Here is an 8,568-nt window from a genome sequence, read left to right on the forward strand (position 1 = left end):
ATCGGTTCTGCAGAGGCCTGAGCTGCAGACCGCAGTGGGGGTACAGCCACTTTGAGGAGAGGACAACCCCATGATAAGGTCTGAGGGGAGCCGGGGAGGGGGAAAGTGTGCCAGGCATCCCTAAGGCGTGAAACAGCCTGGCTGGAAAACTTGCTGGCCACGTAACCCTGGACACATCGGTTTCCCCTCTCAGAAACACATACTGGAGCATGTTTCATAAGGTTTGTGGGAAGAGTCTCATTCCAGCAATAATTAGTGACATTTTTAGAACACTTGTGGACGCTGGGTACTTTCCAAACACTCTCTGGTCTTCGGAAAAGACCTGAGAAAAAGTGATAACAATCCCATGCTCCAGAGGGGAGGAAAAGGAAGGGGAAGGGAGAGGGGGGAGGTGAAGGACTCACCAGAGCCGCTCAGCAGAAGGGACAGAGTGGGATTTGAGCACAGGTCCCTCAGACACATGTAGCCATACGCCTGATTCCTCCTGTTTCTGGTTGGCTGGTTCCTGGCCACCCCCAGGATCCATGCCCCCAGGGGGCCACATGCAGGACTGCCCCGAGGGCAGTAGATCTCCCAAGAAAAAGTGGCTAGCTGAGCTGGTAGCTCATAGCAAAAGCACAAGTGCCTTCCTTGAGCCCACTCCATCTGTGTACAGCAAAATGGCTTCATGGAGCTTCTGGGAAGCCAGTTCTGAGAAATCAGCTCTGCCGAGGCCAGAGCTGCAGACCAGGCTGGGGCCACAGCCACGTGGTGGGGCGAGGAGAGCTGGGGGAGGGGTACCAGACAGGCCCCAGGTGTAGAATGGCTAGAATATGTTCTAACACAGAGTATTTCAACAGACACGTACTCAAGGTCAAGATTTAATAAAAAGTCTTTTCTATGCTTCATCAAAGACAGTCACAAGTGACTGTTTGGAAGGTTTTGTTTTGTTTTTGCAAGTGTGTGGCACTAAAGAATCCGATGCCTACTTCAAGCAGGATTGGTACCACTGCTTTGATCCACACTCATGCATCCATGACTTCTTCTGTTTTTGCTCTTGCCCCATCAGAGCAAGCATCAAACAGTGAGAGACAACAGCATCTGAGCATTCTTATGGGAACAGCTTGACCTTGTGGACCCACCGAAAGCACCTCCAGATGCCTGGCTGGCCCAGCCCACCCCCCAATCCGACCAGCAGCTCTTGCTAATTTCCCGGCCAAGTCAGGCCCATCAAAAACATTTCAACCCTGGCTGTGGCGGTGGGGCCTTTCTGCATCCTGCCCAGAGACCATCTCCATTGGCTCCAGGCTTCCTGCAGGACTCCATCCCAAGGCCACCTCACCCAGCCTCCTCCCGGGGAGCCACTCTTCTTGGGGGCCCAACCTCCAAAAGAATCCCACGTCTGTTCCACACCCCAGTCCTAGGATGTTGATGGCAGCCATGCTGAGGTTGAGGCATGAGAGAGAGGAAGGGTGGATGGTCTAAACAAGAGGTGGTCCCACGCCCCGATGACTTTGGTATGTCTCTTTATGTCTCGGTTCATTCCTTCACTTACAAATACGCATTATGGGATCATCAGAGGCCAGGCACTGAGTAGAAAGGAGGCGCTCCCAAACCCATGCATAGTGCCAGGCATGTGCCTAGGTACCTCAAGGAGCCGATCACGGCGGTGTCGGTGCTGCCATTCCTGAGGACACTGCACAGGAGAGGCAGCTGTCCCAGGGCACCCGTTGCCTGGCAGAGACAGCCATCAAGCTCACAATCATACAGGCATGGTAAGTCAAGGAGTCTCCTTAGGGACCCAGGGGACATGGAGCCTACCCAGCCCATGGCCAGAGACACAACGGCCTCTGCTGATCTCTAAACCAGGACGCAAGAGTCAATAAGAATTATCAGGCAAAGAGGAGAAGGAAGGGGGTTCCTAGCAGGGGGAACAGCAGAGGTGAATGCCTGGAGAAAGAAGAGGGCAGGGTGCATTCAAACAACCCAAAACCATTCCAGGAGACAGTGGGGGACACGGAAGGTGGGGCGGAGCATCCCATCAGTGTGACCCCACACTCCTAGGAACCTCAGGTTTCAGTGTGCAGAATCGGACAGTCCACATGTGAGGAGAAGGGCTGAGGAAGACACTCACACATTCACTTGACAAACATGAATTGACCCACAGTCACCGACCACTCCCGCCGGAAGAGAAGACTCCCTGGAGGAAGAAGGGAGACAACATGCAAACATTTTGGGGCACCTAGTTTAGCAATGTTAGCTTCCTCCTCTGGGCTTTTGGAGGCACTGAAGGTTCTTGAGTAAAGAAGGGCCACAGCAACGTCCTCTGTTCTGCAGGACAGCCCCTTTGGGGTGTGATGGTCCGGTGTGCACGGAGGTGGACAGGTGTGGGCGGACAGGCTGGGAGTCAGGCGCCTGCCTGTCCACTCCAGCTCTGAGGGGCCAGCATCACCTCAGCAAGGCCCAGCCTCATCTGGCCTCCTCTTCTTTTCTTTTCTGTGACGCCACAGGTTGGGACGAGCAGACCGCAAAGTTCCCTCGCAGCTCCGATCAACTCTGAGCAGTGAGGGAGGAGGTGCAGGGACACTCCGGGGGTTCCAGGCTCTCTGGAGTCCCCGCTCCAAAATCAGCATCGCTTTCTGAAAAATGTAAACAGAGGACTTACCAAATAATTAATTGCATTTATTACCACAGTTTATCTTTCAGCAAAACTCATAAATATGACATTAAAATATATAATTAGCATAATGTTTTCATTAATTTGATATTTTCATTATTGCCACAACACGAAAGTGACAGATCACGGCAATAAAGACAACCGCCCCCGCAGGCCCGCAGCACTGCACTGTCCCTGGCAATGACGTGCTCCGCCCGATGTCGGAGTGAGTGGCATTTGTGTGCCCCGCCCTCAGGCTCTCCCGGCGTGACCCAGGCAACCACCCTGCTGGGGCTGGGGAGGCCCTGTGGGGCTGCCAATCACAGCAGCCCATGGGCCCAACAGCACATGACCCAACATGGGCCTATCAGGGACCTTCCCTGAGAGCCTTTGAACTGGATCAAGGGAAGAAGTTAACCTTTTTCTCGCAGCTGTCTGCTGCCTCCAGGATGAGGCCCAGCTGAAGGGGAAAAGAATGAAGACCATGATGAAGGCAGGGAGGAAGAGCGAGCTGGCTGGGCCTGCGTCTGGGCTCCATCCCTGAGCACAGCTTACCCCTCCTCCCTGGAATGAGGGGGATGAGGCTGGAGGGGGCTGGGCTGGAGGCAGGACATATCTCCAGTATTGTCTCCACTGCGAAGGCATCATCTGTTCCCAAGGAGGGCTTCCCCAACACTTGCACACTCTACAGGCGTCCATGGACCCTAAAGACCTGGGCATCTGTCCATCTGTCTGCCTGCAGACTTCAGAACCAGACCAACCAGCTATGTGGCCCTAGGCAGATCACTTCACCTCCCAAAGCCTCCACTTCATTCCTTGTGAAAGGAAGAAAGTTGACAACACCTGCCGGGGCTGGTTGAAGGGAACCTACCACAACAGACACACGACCACAGTCCCAGCCCTCTCTCCTGGTACTCCGACGAAATTGCAGGGTTCTTGGGAGAGCCTCACTGGGAAGTGGGCAGGAATGCTGTGAACTGGGAGGCATCTTAGCCAGCAGCAAAGGAGCCCAACCCAGCACCTCTTTCCCTGAGGCCCGCACCATTATTCCAGGACCCCAAGGTCTTCCCTGCATGCTCCGGCCCATGTTTGCTCCCAATGGAGGCACAGCCAAGAGAGCTGAGTCTTCAGTTCGTGTCCCAGGGCTTAGTCAGTGAACATGATCAAGGCTCATTTCATGGCTGGGATCAGGGCTCAGATCATGACCAGAAACTGGGCTAAGTCTGTAACCAGGATCCAGGCTCAGCCTATGACTGAAGTCGTGGCTCAGTCTAGGACCAAGATCAGTGTTTAGTATGTGACTGGGATCAGGCTTCAGTATAGGGCCAGGATCGGGGTTCAGAGCTCAGACTATGAGCAGGGATGGGGCTCAGTACATGACTGGGATTAGACCCAATATTCAACCAGGGTCAGGGCTCAGCCTGTGACTGCACAATGAGAGGCAGCAAAGGAGGGACCACCCCACACCTCTACCAAACTCCAGTATTCCATGTGCCATCAGCACAGTGTCTGCAGAGGGGAGATCGGAGAAATCGGCTTTCACTTCTGATGCCAAACCACACTTGTTTTGCCTGATTTTCTTCCCTTCCCCTACCCTCAGCCCAGCCAGGCAGCAGGAGAAGGTGTAATTAAAAATCAGGTTTGTTAACACGAACACGACGTACATAATATTTAAAACATCCGAGCGCCTTTAACTCGCTACCAATGTGCATTTGCTCATTAAGCAGGAATTTTTTTTATGGCAGCAACACTGCAAATAGCTCTTATTAAAATGCTCAAAACACCATCTGGTCCTTAGCTGAGCCTCCGAAGCGTCACGGAGGTGTCCCGGCACGCCTGGAGACCTGGAGATTCCCAGCATGGTGGCGGGACTGGCTTTCCCACCAGTTCCCGGGGGCCCTGGGGTCCCAGGGGCACCTTCCCATGCCTCACCTCACCTGAACCTGCAGCAGCCCCATTTTACAGATGAGGAAATGGAGGCTTGGAAGCAGGACACACTTGCCTGGAGCCGTGCAGCTAATAAGACGAGACACCTGGGTTTGAGCCTGAGTCTTTCTGACTCCGGGACTGGGCCCTCTCCTGAGGCCGGGAAGCTGAGAAGGAGGAAGGAGCTGGGGCAGCCTGGATGGAGCCAGAGCTGGAGACCGGGCGGGAAGGAGGTCATTGTCTTGCTATGGGGCATTCACTCAGAGACCCATCCCTGGGCTCTGTGGGGTGGGCAGGAGCCCAGCCTTCACGAGGCTTCCAAGAGACTTGTGGAAAGTGTTTTTGTAAACTGTGCCATGAGCACCACAACCGTCCATGCAGAGCGCTTCGGGTGGGGCCCACAGGGCAGGGCTGAGCCAACCCTAAGAGCAGGGTGGGTGCCCTGCTGGGTTGGTGGGAAGTTTTGTGCCCCTGCTGCATTTGCTGGCTCCTGGACTCCTGGACTGCTGAGGTGGGGCCCTATTGCCAGTAAGGACGAGGGACTTCACGTGCCCACATGGCTCTGCTGCCCACTCGGATCCTCAGCCAGAGCCGAGGGGCCTAGGCTAGAGTCGGCCCCACTCTGGCCCAGGTGGGATGCACCTTGCAAGTGTCCTCACCCTCCGTGCTCCTACCTGCTTCTCCTCCTCCTCCCCCTGCTCCCTCCTCTGCCCACTCCCACCCCTTCCTGGCCTCCCTCCATCCTAGGCAAGCTCTCTCAGGAGAGATCCCCACTCATGATCAGGTGTTTACAAACCAAGGGAAGGTCAAGCTCTGGGCTGGCCTCAATGGAACGTAGGCCCCTAGGCACCTTCCACAGCCGCAGCAGACACCACCCATCAGCGGGGCGCATGTCCAACTCAGCTGAGAATTCACTTCAGGATCCTTCTCAACACATCACCAGGGGCATCCCATACCCACTGGCCAGCATTGGCTCACAGCAAGAAACCTGACTGCCTCTTCCCAGTGACGCGGAGGGGGAGTCAGCATTGAGGGTAGGAGGTTGGGACCCAACTCAGCCTGAGTTTCAGTCGACACCTCACCTCACCTTGGTGACCACAGAGCAGTCCACTTCTGGCCCTGTGCATCCAGGCCCTGCTAGGAACAGATGAACAGAGGGGCAGTCACACATAGCCACAGCAGCCCTGGGCACAACCCCTGGGGGTTGTGGGGAGCATCTGGGTGTGGGGAGCATCTGGGGAGGCTTCCTGGAGGAGGTCTGGCTGAGCCTCTGAAGATTCGCAGAGGCTGCCATGTGAGGCAGCCTGATCAGGAGACCATCAGAGCCATAGAGAGGGGGATAGGAGGGGCAGTGGGCAGGTGCTCGGGCTCCTGGGGAGGGGGAGGGCAAGAGGAGGAGCCGGAAGACTCCCCAGTGTCTGGCTGCACAGATGGCGGGGCCATCTTGAGACAGGCCCAGCAGGGGAAGCCAGTTCAGGGAGAATTGCAAGTAGCACCGTGCCTCTGAGCCATTTGTGGCACTTAGAGATGCTCAAGAAACCACTGAAGTGGGCGTCAGAGGCTTCTGGGAGGCAGATGGACCACGGCGTTGGTGGGGGGAGGCTGAGGTGGGAGGGGTGGTCAGGATTGCCCTGGAGATGGGGCTGCGAGAACTGCACTGGGACCAGCCAGGAGGGAAGGGTGCCCGTGACAAGAGGGGCCTCAGAACAATGTGTCCTTAGACTTGGGCACCTTCGGGTGGGCCTTGTGGGCACAGATCAGGACTTAAAGCCAGAAAACCCAGGCCACGTCCCCAGCTCAGTTCCCTCAGCCCTCTCAGGCACAGTCTCCTTCTCAGTAAAATGGACATAAAACGACAGAGCTCAGAGGGCTGCTGGGACAGAAAGAGGATGAGGTAGACATGGTGTTTCCAGAACTGCAAAGACTCTTCTATTACTCACGTACAAAAAAACCTGGTGGTCATCAGAACTCATAGACACACACACATATGCATGCACTTACTCAGATACATACACACACACACTAGCCAGTGGCATGCACACATGCATGTATACACAGATGTACATGAGCACGCATATGCTAGTGCAGGCATGCATATGCACCAACACAAGCAAACATGTGCACACATGTACACGTGTACAGGCACGGGCACACACACTCATGGACGCACATGCACGCAGAGGGCTCAGAGCTCCACACCTCCCCCCCGTGGTTCTCATGCTTCACATGTGGCTTCAGTCCGTATCAACAGACGTCAGACATGAGACTTGATTGAAAGAAAAGAACGGCCATGTGTTCCAGTTAACAAACTGATGTATGACATACTCCATTAAAAACGAATCATGGGCCGGGCTTGGTTCTCAGCCTGTCATCCCAGCACTTTGGGAGGCCGAGGCGAGTGGATTGCCTGAGCCTATAGGTTTGAGACCAGCCCGGGAAACTTGGCGAGACCTCTTCTCTACAATCAACCAAAAATTAGCCAGGTGTGGTAGCACACGCCTGTGGTTCCTACTGCTTGGAAGACAGAAGTGGAAGGATCACCAGAGCCCAGCAGGTTGACACCGGGCTGGCCGTGAGCGTGCTACTGCTCTCCAGCCTGGGCGACGGAGTGAGACTCCAACTCAAGACTAAAAACTAAAAAACATGGAATCGTGGAAACAGGTTTATAAATGACCAGCATGCAGAAACTCCTCTCTGCGTTTCCCTAGATCTGTCCTTGGGTCTGTGAGGGAAGCGCAGCCCAGAACCCACGGGATAGTGCCCACGGGATAATACCCTCAGGATGAAACTGAGCCCACACCTCCGCAGTCCCAACTCCTGCCCCACTGACCTCCTGCAAACCCTGGGGTCGTACCTGCCACCCTGGAGATGCTGAGGACAGACATGGCCCCTCTGGGCCTAGGGACTAGGCAGGCGTGGGACATCCTTCCCCTAACCCCTTCCAGGCGACAAGTGGCAGTTTTTAGAAAGTGTCGACTTATTCCCAGCTGTTGTTGCCAAAAAAAGGAAAAAAGAAAAAAGAAAACCTCATGGTTTCAAGGAAACTCACAAGAACCTCAGAACAACGCGGGCACATGACGGCTGCGCTCACTCCCCTAAATATCCAGCCGAAGCCAGAGGCCTCACATTTGTCACAGACATTTTGAAGCTGTTAGAAGTGGCCCTGGGCCCAGCCGGGACCTCTTCCGGGTCTGGCATTGTTCGTCCCCAAGCAACGCCGGGCTTCCTAAAAGAAACCAGCTTTTATTTCTCTTTATACCCAGGAATAATGGCTCTTGACATAAACGACTCCCGCTAGCAATTAGCTGTGATTAATGCAGAAGTTGACACAGAAGTAGAGGAAGTTCTGCGGAGTGGGTGGGCGACACTCGCATATTCATGGATTTGGAACAAAAGTGTCTGCTGGGGGAGGAAGCAGGAGTCCCTGGGACTTTCTCCAAAGCCTTTGGCCAGGGATGGGCAAAGGGCGTGGGCTGGTCAATGACTACCAGCAGGAGTGGGATGGGGGAGGGGGCTGAGGCCCACCCAAGGGTGGCTCTTTGGGCCCAAGCTCTTGATGGTTGGGGCAGACCCTGGCAGTCCTGCTATCCAAGCCAGGCCCTGGGATCCTTTGATCATGGATCATCCTCATCCACAGATGAGGGGACCAGGGCTTAGAGAAAGGTTAGTGAGCTTGGCCAGGCCCAGGGCAGCCACAAGCGGCATGGACGTTAGAACTAGAGACCTCCCCTGTCCCTCTCTGCCTGCCAGCACTGTGTGCCTGTTTTCCCAACTGGGAAATGGGGGAAGGATGGGACTCGCCTGGTCTGGGGTTGGGATGTTTTCATGCATATCCCTGACCTGCTATCATCCCGGGGCTCATCCATTGTCCCCTCTCTCCTGGGGCCCACCTGAGACTCAGAGGATGCCTGAATGCCAAAACACTCTGTAAACCGACCATGCCCCCACCCTCCTTGGTGGAACAGGGCAGGGCCTGTGGTAAGCCACCCCACCCCCCCACCCCACCT

Source organism: Carlito syrichta, unplaced genomic scaffold, assembly GCF_000164805.1.
Source record: "Carlito syrichta isolate Samal-C Ts95f unplaced genomic scaffold, Tarsius_syrichta-2.0.1 Scaffold315705, whole genome shotgun sequence".
Taxonomy (NCBI): Eukaryota; Metazoa; Chordata; class Mammalia; order Primates; family Tarsiidae; genus Carlito; species Carlito syrichta.